This window comes from Octodon degus, unplaced genomic scaffold, assembly GCF_000260255.1.
Source record: "Octodon degus isolate 3935 unplaced genomic scaffold, OctDeg1.0 scaffold00061, whole genome shotgun sequence".
Taxonomy (NCBI): Eukaryota; Metazoa; Chordata; class Mammalia; order Rodentia; family Octodontidae; genus Octodon; species Octodon degus.
Window position 1 is genome coordinate 2,253,845 of NW_004524637.1, and position 14,073 is coordinate 2,267,917.

A 14,073-nucleotide genomic window follows, 5' to 3' on the forward strand; every position below is an offset into this window, starting at 1 on the left:
TTTGCTAAGCTTGTTCTAAGTAGGTGCTTTAGACCACTGAGCCATCTCACAAGCCCCTAGTATTTTCTTAAGTAATCTTTAATTTATTTTATTTGTTTGATGGAACCAGGAATTGAACTCAGGTCCTTGCGCTTGCCAGGCAAGTGCTTATTCCACTGAGCCATCTCCCCAGCCCTAGTATTTTCTTTAAAGCAATGAAAAATAAATTTCTGTTAGAAAGCTGTTATCAGTACTTTTAAGGTCCTTTTAAAGAACCTGCTCATGAATGCTTTAAAGAACAGTCACAACTGTGGAGGACAACAGATTCAGAGAGCTATGGGTAAAACTCATGGGAAATTTAGCAACCAGCAATACAGTCCCTCAGTGCATACAGATTTTAGAGCTAACAGCTGTGACTGACAGCATGTAGCATGAACGGCACACTTTAAAACATTATTTGGCTTTCGATTTTACCATAAAGAAACAACTTCTGAGCGGCGTGTCCGGAGGTCCCGCGGATCTGTTTTTGCTTCAACAGTGTTTGGACGGAACAGACCTGGGGACTCCTCTTTCATCTTCCCATCCACCTTCCAGGTACAAGTTTTGGGACTATCTTCTCACCTATCTCCTCCTTCCAGGACCGGACAACACCGTTCTTTTGTGGGTAGCTCCTTATTGCTGATCAGCCATGACCTCCCAGATTTGTCAGAATTATTCCACCGAGGTGGAGGCTGCTGTCAACCGGTTGGTGAGCCTGCACCTGCAGGCCTCCCACACCTACCTCTCTCTGGGCTACTACTTTGACCGAGATGATGTGGCTCTGGAGGGCGTGGGCCACTTCTTCCGTGAGCTGGCCAAGGAGAAATGCAAGGGAGCCGAGCATCTCCTGAAGATGCAAAACCGGTGCAGCGGCCGTGTACTCTTTCAAGATGTGCAGAAACCATCTGAAGATGAGTAGGATAAACTCTTGGACGCCATGGAAGCTGCCCTGGCCCTGGAGAAGAACCTGAACCAAGCTCTTCTGGACCTCCATGCCTTGGGCTCTGCCAAGACCGACCCCCATATCTGTGATTTCCTGGAGAACTACTTCCTAGATGAGGAGGTGATGCTCATCAAGAAGACAGGTGACCACCTCACCAAACTCCGCAGGCTGGCGAGCCCCCAGGCTGGGCTGGGCGAGCACCTCTTTGAAAGGCTCACCCTTAAATACGACTAGGAGGTCAGAGCCTGGCGGTCTCTGAGGGGCTCCTGCATCACCCGGCGTAAGGGCTTTGCCTAACCCTCTCCCTCCAGCCACTAGGCAGCTTTCTCACCTTTCTGGAGCCCCCTCCCAAATCTTGGACCAAAAGAAAATAAACCCTTTTGCAGCAAAAAAAAAAAAGAAAAAGAAAAAGAAAGAAACAACTTCTGCATGTAATTTATAAATAAGAAGCTACTTTTATCCTATTATATTATCTTTTAATGAAAACTCTTGTGATGTATTCCAGGCTAGCCAGCAACTCCTGATAATCCTGCGTCAGAATACTCTGAGAAGGATTATCGGGTTCCAGCACGTGCCACACCACCTGCACAATTACAAAATTGTAATGACATAAATCCACATTACATTGTGCCTTTGATCAGTAGTGGGTTTCTTTTGCAGTGCTGGCCACGGAATCTAAAGTCCTGTGTGTGCCCAACAAGGACGTGCTCACTCAGCTCTGCCCAGAGCAGGACTAACAGAGTGCTTTAAGCACAGAGCAGAATGCGCTCTCACAGGTGGGCTACCAGCTGCCTGTGCCTGACCTTTCATCAGCAGAGTGGAAGGCAGCGCACGGCAGGTGCAAGTTTGCTCATCATGAGACACCCGGAAACACAGGAATACACACCTGGAAACGTCATGGCCCACAACTGACCCCAGAAGGATCAGTGTGGCAAGGAGCTCCACAAGCTTTTCATGGTAGGAGACCCGACTCCTTGGGAACAGACACGTTCAACATGCAGACAGCCAGCCCTACCCAGCATCCCAGCTGCACAGAAGCCCTTCCTACACCACCTAGCCTTTAAATTCCCAGGGGAGCAACCCTGAGGGGACCCTGGGGCTGGCTGCGCAGCCCTTCCGCCCTGAGGACGCAGTGCGCATGAGCACAGGAGACCCCTGCCGGATGTGTGAGTGCAGCTCTGCAGTATGGTGACAAGACCCAGCTCAGTTATGGCCAACAGATGTGGGCCAGGGTGTAAATGGCAGCGCTGGCCAAAGCGAGAGGCTGTGCCATGTGAGGGGCAGTGACCACGAGCAGCACAGGTGCCCGAAGGCTCGGGTCCTAGGGTGTCACGGGCACGTGGGATGGCTGGCACAGAAATGCCAGTGTGTGTGCTTACCTGGCATGCACTCACCCATGCCTACAATTTCACAAACTTTTGTGTAACCTTTACAGACAGTCACATGCACACAAAGCCAGATGCACCCGTATCTGGAATAAGCTTCAGTTATTTTTTTGTTTTAATTTTATATACTGGTATAGGGTCTCGCTATGCAGCTTGGACTCAGTGATCCTCCTGTTTCAGCCTCCTAGTGCTGGGATTACAGGCGTGGGCCACTCTGCCTGGTCATGGTGGCTACCTTTGCATGCCTGAAATGGGGTTGGCATGGCAGGTGGTGCTGGGGATCGAACCCCAGTGCCTGTGCTTTCCTCGGCAGGAGCTTAAACTGCTGAGCTGTCTCCACAGGCCCATGAGTCAGGTATGAAGTGGTGCCATACACTTGTGATTTACAAGACTTACAGGGAAACAGACACTGTGACCCATCTGGCTGCACTGAGACCCAGATTCTCGGGAGATCCAAGCCCTGAGAAATACAAAATCTTTCTTTTCTAAGCTAGTAGAATCCTTTGTGTGTTTTTTTAGACAGAACCTCAGTACGTAGCTTAGGCTGACTCTGAACTCACTTTGTAGCCCAAGCTGTCCTCATACTCACATTGATCCTCCTGCCTCAGCCTCCTGAGTGCTGGGACTATTATCACGCACAACTGCATCAGACCCAGGGACCAATATTTTAATAAATTCTTCTTGGTGTGTGAAACATAGAGGATTGGTAGTGAGCTTGTATTGTCTGAGTCCAGTTTTACCTTAGATAACTACTTTGAAGCAAAATGTAAATTGCACTAAGTTTCGCATACACACAAATTGCTCTCCTCTGCAATCGGGCCAGACACAATACAAGGTTTAGGTCCTTAGTTTTGCTTTTTTTTCTTTCTCATTTCATGATTCCATTAATATAGAACCCATCTCGGGCTGGTGAGATGGCTCAGTGGTCTAAAGCACCTACTTAAAACAAGCTTAGCAAAGCAAAGGGACCGCGGTTCAATCCCCCAGCACCACATGCCAGCCAGCCCACCCCCTGGTGGGCGGGGAGCGACACTCTATCCTCTGAGTTTTACTAGTTTTTGAGGCAGACTCCCCCAATGTGGCTTGGATTGGACTCCAACTTCCTAGACCTGTGCTCCAAGCTCCCAGAGTGCTGGGATTGCAGACATGCACTACCACACCTCTGTAACTGTCCCTTTCCTAAGAAAAGACTACTTGATACATTAGAGTTTAAGGAAATAAAGGGGCAAATCATCAAAATAAATGAAAATCAAAAGAAGCATTCTTCCAAAAGGAAGTCCTGGGGGCCTGGCCCTAGCTCAGTCCTTTAAGTGGCTGCTTCCACAAAGCTGTCAGCCTCAGGTTGCTGGAATTCAAACCTCACACCTCTCCAGCTGGCCAAACGTGCCCTGAAGGCATTCGAGGAACAACAACAACAACAACAAAAATCCTTATTCCAAAAGGAAGTCCTTATCAGAATCTGGGAATGTGGCCCTGTGAGCGCTCACGGCCTCCCCCTAGTGGTGGAAACCCCCAAAGCAGAAGCTGCAGTTTACAGAAGGCTTGCCAAGAAGTGTATTTGGTTGGGTGCACGTTGCCTTCTAATACATGCTACATGTCACCATAGAAAAGTAATGGGGGGCTGGAGACATGGCTCAGTGGTCTAAAGCACCTACTTAGAACAAGCTTGGCAAAGCACATGGACCGCGGTTCAATCCCCCAGCACCACATGCCAGCCAGCGCCGCCCCCTGGTGGGCTGAGCTGGCCACACACACGCACACACATACACACTAAATAAATGTAAAAAAAAAAAAAGAAAGAAAGAAAGAAAGAAAGAAAGAAAAGAAAAGTAATGGGAGAAAAGGGTCGTGCTGACCACAGGACTCTGGAGAAAGCTGGAGGATGCATCAACGCTGGAGGAAACTAAGGCACAGAGGCCAGGCAGCTGGAGTGCTGCTCAACAGGGTTTTCAGGAACGGCCTGCAGCAGGCTGTAGAGGCCCCATTAGGCAGCAAAAGCTGTCACCAGTGAGCATGTCACAGCCAAGGTGCCTGGACTTCAGCTGGGACACATGCGCTCCACTGCACACCCACTGTGGTGAAGTCTCTGCAGCCCCAGAGGAGGCCGGGCAACCACAAGGGCTCAGGACCCCTGACGCAGTGTCCTGGGGGGCGGAGCGTGCCAGTGGGGATAGTTTCTATGAGCATCTTGGAGGCTGCCATCTGCAGGGAGGGAGGCCTAGAGCAGGAACCACAGGGCCACACCCTCCTGCCAGAGCCAGGGACTCCCAGGCCCAGACCACAGCGAGAGACTGCCATGTAGGCACTGGAGGGAACAACAGGGTCTGTGACCACGGTGCAGGCAGCAGGCACAGGGCCCAGCAGAGGCTGGCCGTCCCCTAGTCTGTGCTCGGGAAATAGTGCAGGGAACAGATGGGACCTGGTGTCCCATGTATAGCTACGAAAACACCACATTTGAACTCAAGATGTAGTCAATGATAGATGCACTGAACACCTCGGGTTCAGCCACAGCTGTCCCTGAATCAACTGCAGATCTTGTCACCTTCCCCAAATTCCAAATAGGTCAGTGCTGAGCAGTTGGGACCAGACCCAGCGCAGAGGCCCTGCCCTCAGCAAGTGTGGATCTGGCCTCACAGCCCGTGCTCTGACCTCAAGAGTAGAGCTGTAGTCCTCATACTCCCCAAGGCCAGGAATGGGAGGCTTTTATTCCTCCCACCAGCAATAATTTGTGCCACCAGTGACTTCGTGCATAAAGCTTTCCCATTGGCCAGGCAAGGAAAGACAACTAGTCTATGATCTCAAAGCCATGTTACAATTAAGAGATGATTTTATAAGTGTATGTCACTTAGGTTTTGCTAGAGGAAATTGATAAGAAAAGATTTATTTGGGGGTACCTGCAGGGTCACAGATGCCCCAGGCAGACAGGCAGTGGGCTTGCAGTTGTGGCCCCAGAGGTGGTGGCCAGTGAAGAGCATCAGGCTGGCCAGTGGGGTGAAAGACAGCGGTCAGTAGGCACAGGACATAGCTGTGAAGTTCCCAAGTGGGAGTCTCCACGGCAGATTCTTAGGCCTTTCTTGGGACTCAAGAGGACTCCTGCCCAGGCTAAGCAGAGCTGAAGACAGCCTTGTTTTCAGGGCAATTGGGCTCATATGTGAAGAAAGGGGGTGGAAGTCCCCCTAGAGTTAAAATGAGAGAATAAGGCCTACAAAGTTATGTACAGGGGCTGGTGATATGGCTCAGTGGTCTAAAGCACCTACTTAGAACAAGCTTAGCAGAGCACAGGGACAGCGGTTCAATCCCCCAGCACCACATGCCAGCCGGCCCCGCCCCCTGGTGGGCTGAGCTGGCCACACACACAAAATAAATGAATGAATAAATAAATAAATCTTAAAAAAAAAAAAAAGTTATGCACAGATCCAGAAGAAAAGCACAGATCACCAGAGCTCCAGGTAAAGCGGCAGCCTATGGGTGTGCAGAAGTCGGCTGCAGCAGGAGGCGACACAGGAAGGCAGAGCTCTGCCAGCGCACAGCCTGCCAACTGCATGGTATCGCGAAGGATCTGAGAGACGGGTGGAGCCGGGAATCAGGTGAACAGCACCAAGAAGTCCCAGTGGGACAGGAGGCACACCAGGGGAAGGCGACAGAGCCAGGGGTCAGCTTCATGGGGGAACGAAGCAAAGACGAAGAGCTTGAAAATCAGTGCAGCAGAGAGGCTTGGGTTTCAGAGAAACTAAAAACTCTAAACTACATGATATACAAGAAACTCCTCACATTCTCCAAACTGAAGCATTGGCATCTGCAAAAACGAAATTGAAGAAATTGAGGTTAAAAAAACCATTAAAAAATCTTGCAAAGTGGCAGAGATCTATCCAAGAGAGGATAACCACTGTATGTGGGAAGATTCAAAAAATTGTGACTCCATGTGAAAGAAACTTGTACCCCAGGCTTATGCTGTGAAGCAAAGTGACGCTGTGACAGAAAGGCAACAACTCTTTCCCAGAGTTTCTCTGAAGAAGAAATGATCAGACCCAAGAGGCGCTGTGCCAGGCTGAGAGTGAAATAAGGATATGGAGTACGTGACCAGAGCTGGCATTTCCTCTCATCTCAAGCACTCCTGGGGTCTTTCTGGGAGAGAACCACCTTGGGGAGAGAATGCAAAGCTTAGATTGCTAGTCCAGGACACAGAGAGAGACAGGTCGCTGTTGATACAAGAAGACCAAGAAGGTCAGAACTGCTCTCAAAATTGAGATGGAGGGGCTGGCGAGATGGCTCAGTGGTCTAAAGCACCTATTTAGAACAAGCTTGGCAAAGCACAGGGACCGCGGTTCAATCCCCCAGCACCACATGCCAGCCCTGCCCTCTGGTGGGCTGAGCTGGCCACACACACACACACACATAAATAAATAAATAAAATTAAAAAATAAATAAATAAATCAAAATTGAGATGGAGGAGGACCTGCCCCTCCTTCCTGCTACCCCAGGAACCCCAGTGCTCCTGCACGGTTTGCTTTAGTGTCCTTCTGGCTACCAAGCCCTATGCTCCACTACAACAACCATGCAGACAATCCCTGGCAGATGACTGCCCTCCTGTAGCCACTAGAGTGGATTCTGAAGCTTTCTGGGGAGCACCTGGGCCCCTTATTTGCATGCCCAGCCTCCACAGCAGGCCCTCCAGAACAGGCCTGGTCTCAGCCCTCAGCCGCCTTGATGCAGGCTGCCTGCTGCTGTGTTGGTAGTGCTTTCCAGCACTCCTTGGGTTTTAGTCTAGGAGGGGATCCTCCTGGAGACCCCATATCTGTGTTGCAGCCCAAGCCCCGTGAAAGACTTGGTGTCCGTAATCCTGTTCATGATTTATTTTGCTGCTTGTGTGGGCTCCTGAAGTCCTGGGAATGTATTTAGGCATTTCATCCTGAGTAGGAAGAGAAGACACAGTAAACAGTGCAGCTGACATTGAACAGCAGCTAACAGACCAGTGGCAGTGACCCAGCACCTGGATAGCCAACCTGTGGTGCCGTCCAACACTAGTACACAGGGTAGAATAGGACTGTGATGGGCAGCAGCAGCAGGAGGAGACACTGAGTACCCAGCAAAGTCGACCTACAGTGTCCAGGGCTAGCTGCCATTGCATGGTTGACACCTGGGAACAGCCCTGAACACCACCTGGCTGCATCAACTGTGGTAATACTGTAGGCAGCCGAGTTAGATAAAAATATTATAGGCAGTCAGACAGGGCCAGGCCCTCAAAGGAGACAGCACACAAGATGAGATGCCTTACAACTGTGGGAGGGGCGGATGCTCCTGCTGTGAACCAGACCTAAAGACCTAAAGGCCAAACAAATGCTAAAAGAGTAGCACCTGGGATTGATATTCTAAATAGGTATCAATCACCTGGAAAGACCCAAGTGAGTCACTAGCCCAACCCCCAACAGAGAGAGACCCTGTCCCATATGTAATCCCATTGTTGACCATAGTTTTGTCCCACCTCCTGCCCACCTAAGTGAGTTCCCATTCTCTCTACCTTAGCCCCACATGGTTTTACACTATAAAAGTCCCTGGAAGAGACAACTTCCCAGGGAACTACCCACTCGGGCCCCCCTCCTGTCCCTCTCTTGGACAGGAGCTTTCTTTCTCTCAATAAATATATTCTGCTCATAACCTCTGTTTGTTCCTAAAATTCATTCTTCGGTTTTAGAGAACATGAACTCATGCAGGTCAGGTCCAGAGATTGTTTTTCTCTATGTCATTTGGAGGTTCCTTGTAGGGTTTGGAGGTTCCTTGAATGGTTTGGAGGTCACCCACCCGAGACCAGTTTTTCTCCCTGTATCAGTAACAGGGTGACATTGAGAGTGCCAGCAGAGTATCACTGGGATGACTGATGATTTCTGTATGAATTGAGCAAAGGAGACTTGAATGTGAGGGTCCTGCAATGGATATGCTGACAGGTGAGTTAGAAGAATCAGGGAAACAACCTGGCAGTTACAAAGTACATGGGTTGAGTGAAAGATTTGCTCTCCACACACAACAGAAGGTCATGGCATCATCCAGAAGCACGGCAGAGAGGAGAGGTGAAAGAGGAGAGCTCATCAATGGGAGGATGAGGCAGGGGCAGCCCTCGAGGGCTAAGGGCCGGACAGGGAGAAGGAAAATGGAGGTAACATGAATGGATTTCTGACACTGCCAGTCAAGCGGAAGACCCAATACTATTATGGACTACTGGACTCTTTTAGAATATTGTGCTGAGTTAACACAACTATAATATTCAAATGATGGAACTAAACAAAAAAGGGGACACAGATGAATGTCCATTTTGTATCTGTGTATTCAGAATGATTAGGATAGATATATAGTTACATTCTCTTAATGAATACAGGGATTTGTTCTAATAGTGTTTGTAAATAGGATATCATGTCTGCATCTTGAACAGCAAATAACCACTAGGAAGAGTGTGCAATGTGTTAATTATTGAAACTGTCCCACCAATTTGGTTTGAAACTGTCTCATTATTATTTGTTTCTCAATAAAATTATGGAAGAAAAGAGAATGGATTCTAATGATTTGCATTTAACCCAAAAAAGCCTGGTCTCAAGGACTATGCCTTTGGAGTCTCTTCAGGGAGAGCTGCAGAGGGCCAGCAAGGACAGGGGTGAAAGTGTGCTGCGGCTTCCTCTCTCAGGAGCAATTAGAGCAGTCCCTGAAGTCAGAAGCCAACCCTAAATGGTTCTAAAAGATTTCCAACAAGGATTGGTGAGATGGCTCAGTGGTCTAAAGCACCTACTTAGAACAAGCTTAAGCCAAGCAAAGCACAGGGACCGCGATTCAATCCCCCAGCACCACAGGCCAGCCCACCCGCCCCCTGGTGGGCTGTAGCTGGCCACACAATAAATAAATAAATAAATAAATAAATATTTTTTTAAAAAAAGATTTCCAACGAGATAAAAGACCTATGTATTCTGTTGAATTCAAAAAGCAAAAACACTTCATGGATGAATGGAATGGAAAAGCAGAAAACCTAGGGCAATGGCAGTGCCTTTACAGGGACGTTTGCATGTGGCATGCGTTACTGTGGACTCTGGACCTTATTTTAGGAAACAGTTGGAGCTGAAGGAAAACAAATTGAAGAATTGCAAAGCAAAATGAGCTCCCTAATGAAACAGAGGGGGTGCACAAAGGAAACTGATGACCTCATGAAATAGAAGAAGAGGGAAAGGGACCAAGTCCTTGGAGGAAGCCTCCTCCCATGCTATTTCCATGCACCTAACCCAGCCCCATAAAGTGCTCTGATTAACAGGATGCACCCTGTGTATTAAGGGGAAGAAAGGGAGCAGATGCTCCTGAAATCAGGGAGACGCTTCTATATGGATGTCCAGGGAGGTTGGTGATGAAACAGTGACCCCAGCACAGCCTTGAGACCACTCCAGCAATCTGTGCCTAAAGATTCTTTTTCAGAACTGTTGTAACTCAAAAATCAGATGACGATGAGGCAAGTCCAAAAGTTAAAAGAAGCGCTTTATTTTAGCTGGTACCCAACAGCGGTCTCTATGCAAAGTGCAAAGAGGTGCACTGAGCATTGACAAGGGGTCAGCATTTAAGCTTGAAAACTGCAAAAACAGGGAAGGGATGGAGAGGAAGAAATGGCAGGGTCATTAGTTCATTAGGTGGTCCTTATTGGGTGGGGTGCTGAATTGGCAGTCATGAGTACATCAAGTGGGTGCATTGGGCGGGGGTGCTAAAATCACGCAGAGTTCTGCAGGACAAGATAAGGTTTGGGGAACAAATATAAGACTTGAGTCACAGGGGGGAGGAATTGGAGGAATTGGGAAATTGGAGGAATTGGGAGAGGTCGGCACATACAGAACAGGAACTTGGCGAGGTTAGAAGGGCAACAAAATGGAGTCAATTTTAACAGGGTACAACAAGAACTTTCTGTTAAATTTCTAGAAACAAAATCTCATTCAACTGTTTCATCACCATACTTTCGGTCCTTGATGTGAATCTCTAGATGCATCAAGAAGGGGAGAACTAAAAAAAAAAAAAAAAAAATTAAAAAAAAGGGGGCCGGGGAGATGGCTCAGTGGATTAAGCACTTCCCTGGCAAGTGCAAGGGCCTGAGTTCAATCCCTGGTTCCACAAAAAAATAAAAAATAAATAAAAAATAAAAGAAGGGGGCCTTTCTTCTTATGGGCCACAAGGGGAACCCGACATCCCGAGGTGTAGCTCATTCTCTCCACCTTAGGCTTTCAGTTTCCAAAGGAGAATTTATGGTTCAGAGATACCCGAGAGGGTCTAGGCCCTTGGTGAAGAGGACCCTCCTGAACCTTTTCCCTAGACACCCCCGATTGGGGACAGGACTTCCACTCCCCAGTTCAACTGCAACACGTGTTCAGGAATACATCGGCAGCAGGCGAGTCTCCTCGAAAATAAATTCTTGGAAAATTCTTCTATCGAGTTCCACGTAGAGAACAAGTGGAGATGGGTTTCACTTTAATGGTACTAAAATTTTTAAGAAACGATTTCTTAAACTTAATTTTGGTGGGGCGGGGAGCAGGCTCAGTGGAATAAGAACCTCCCTGGCAGGAGCAAATTCCTGAATGCAACACCTGGTGCTGCCGAAAAAAATTGATAGTTTGAATTGTTTAATGAAAAAAATTTAATAACTTTAATTAATTAAATAAAAATATTATGACATAATAAAAAAAATAAAAAAATAAAAGAAGGGGAGAACTGAATCAAAGTCCTCTGAAAGCTCTTCAGGCCCAGAAGAGCCAGGCAATGGGATGGATGGGTTTCTCTAAAGAGGGACCGGGAGAGTGACTGTGCCTGTAGGACTGAGGATCACGCTGGGGCCTCACATGTTCCTGGGGCCCAACATTGGGAGCGCTCAGCACCTCATGGGGTCACAGTGGCTCCTGGAGCAGGCTTGACAGCCCCGCATTGGGCACAACAGAGCTGTTACCAGTGAGCATGGTTGCAGCAAAGACACAGGGATATCAGCCAGGAGACACTAGTTCCAGCTGAATGTCCTTTTGTAGTAGGTCTCTGAACCAGCCAAAATATGATTGCAAGCATTCCAAGCACCCAGAGCAGCTGTTGTAACAGATCAGGTGCCAGACTGCTCCAGAGCGGGACCATCAATGCTGCATCCTGGTGGCAGCCACCTGCAGGAACAGGAGGCCTGGAGAGAGAGCTCGGGAACCACACATGCCTGGCACTCAAGGGCTCACTGAGACCCCACCTGGAGAACCACCAAGTCAGCAACTTGGGCATGGAGAGCAACAGCAGGTCCAGCTTTATGGCCTGTCCTGTTCTGTGCACTGAATACTGTGTAACTCAAGGAGACAGTGAAGGGCTGGTGAGATGGCTCAGTGGTCTAAAGCACCTACTTAGAACAAGCTTAGCAAAGCACAGGGACCACGGTTCAATCCCCCAGCACCACATGCCAGCCAGCTCCGCCCCCTGGTGGGCTGAGCTGGCCACACACACACACACACACACACAAATAAATTTTTAAAAAAAAAAGGAGACAGCGAAGAGAATGGAAAGGACTTTGGTTCCAAGGAATGCACCTTATGTGTCTGCATGAGGGAGCAGGCCAGAACTGTAGGCTGCAGTGTGCCCAGCCACTCTGATCAGAGGCTGCAATGAGTGCTGGGTGATCCAGGTATTTCTATGGGGTTCCAGGCTGGAAGTCACCTGTAGGGACATGGAGTACACAAGGTTCCTGGGGACTGCCCTTGCTGGCCCTTCCCTGGCCCCTCTGATCTATTTCTTTTTTTTTTTTTTCTTTTTAATTTTTTATTTTTTCCTCTGATCTATTTCTAAAACACAGAAGGTGGCTCGTCCTGAGTATCTGCTTTGCATAAATCTCCCCATGCTCTTTGAGAGACCATCACCATCTTCAGTGTGTTTCAATCTGAGTCCTCCTTCCTGACTCCTGAGGTAGAGATGCTCAGGCCTGTGTCAGTCCAGCATGATCCCGCTGCTTCCAGTGACCATGGCCTACTAATGCAGGCCTCGGGAGGGGGGACCTGGTGCTCTGCATCCTGAAGGTGGACTGCCTTCTGCAGGAGGCTGAGAATCTGCAGGCACACTGTGCACACCTCACATCCCTGCCATCCTGTGATGGTCAGCAGCAGCAGCAGAACCTGAGTGCCTAGCAGAGTTGACCTATACTGTCCAGCACAAGCTGGCATTGGATGGTGACACCTGGGAACAACCATCAGCACCACCTGGCTGTGTCAACTCTTGTCACGGGATGACATGGAGAGTCTTACCAGAGTATCACTTAGATGATTTATGATTTCCATCTGAATTGAGCAAAGGAAACCTCATCTGATAGACCGCAAAACTGTGCAAAGTAAAAGGCAATGGACTAGTTAAAAGAACTAGGAAAACAAAACGTAGAAGTTACAAAGCACATGAATTCAATAAAAGATCAGTTTTCAAAACAACAACAGAAAGGACATGGCATCATCAAGAAACATGGCAAAGGGAAGAGGTCAAAAGAAGAGAGCTCATCAATTGCCGGGTGATGGCAGGGGCATCATTTGAGGGCTGGACAGGCAGAAAGATTTCCTGATGGTTCTAAAAGATTTCCAACAAGAGGTAAAACCAATGTGTTTTGCTAACTACAAAAGCAAAAACAGGCATTTGGCCTCTCTCCAACATCAGTGTGGAAGGTCAGTGGACTTGCAGTGGGTATCCCAGCCTCTCAGAACCTAGGCAGACACCAGGCAGCTACAGAGATCCAGCGAGTTGGCCTGCGGAACATCATCGTGGAAGCTTGTTTGACCTGCGGCGGGCTATCCTACCTTCATACGATGCAGAAAACACTGGCTGGCTATGGAAACCTAGTGAGTCCAGCCTGTGTGCATGAGCAGGGTGGAAGAGTTGCTCAGCTTTGCTTGGGCCTGGCGAGCAGTCACAGGAGCTTTGCTCAGCCCTACCATGCCCCTTCACAACTGTCTCAGGAACCTTGCTGACCCATGCCCTATCCCTCGCCCATCGCTGCTGAGTCTGAGTGAACATTGGGAGCTTCAAAACTACCAAAACAGACTGGGGAGATAGCTCGGCAGTATAAGTGCCTGCCTGGAAAGTGCAAGGACCCAGTTTTGATCCCTGGTAACACATGCTATGCTGGCTCCAGAACCCTGGGCGCACTGTGCCAGTCACTGAAACTGAGTGTGGTGCTGCACACCTGTAATCCCAGTGCTCAGGAGGCTAAGACAGGAGGATCACTATGAGTCTGAGCTATGTAACGAGAACCTGTACCAATTAATTTATTAATTAATTAAGAAAACAATTTAAATGCCCAAAGAAAGAAAAAAAGACTATCTCAGACCTCCAGCCCACCCAGAACAAGTCCAGGAGACAAGGATATAGAAAGACTTGCGGGCTGGTGAGATGGCTCAGTGGTCTAAAGCACCTACTTGGAACAAGCTTAGCAAAGCACAGGGACCGTGGTTCGATGCCCCAGCACCACATGCCAGCCAGCCCTGCCCCCCTGGTGGGCTGAGCTGGCCACACACACACACACACACACACACACATAAATAAATAAAATTAAAAAAATAAAAGTATTACTATAGGTGCAGCGGTGCGGAGCTCGGGTCTTCCAGAGCTGGTGCCCTTTGCTGCCGCGGCCTTTGGACAGCGGCCCCCAGCCCTCCGGTGTCTTCAGCACGTGAGGCGCACATGCCAGCCACCCTGCAGGGAGTTCCCTGGGCTTCC

General features: G+C 48.8%; 1 protein-coding gene and 1 pseudogene across 1 annotated transcript in view; one reads left to right on the forward strand and one right to left on the reverse strand.

Moving 5' to 3' along the window:
* LOC101584040 (interferon-induced GTP-binding protein Mx2-like) overlaps positions 1 to 14,073 on the reverse strand; it is a 91,144-nt gene that overhangs the window by 38,130 nt on the left and 38,941 nt on the right. The gene's annotated exons all lie outside the window — the stretch shown is intronic.
* Positions 589 to 1,327, forward strand: LOC101560741 (annotated as a pseudogene).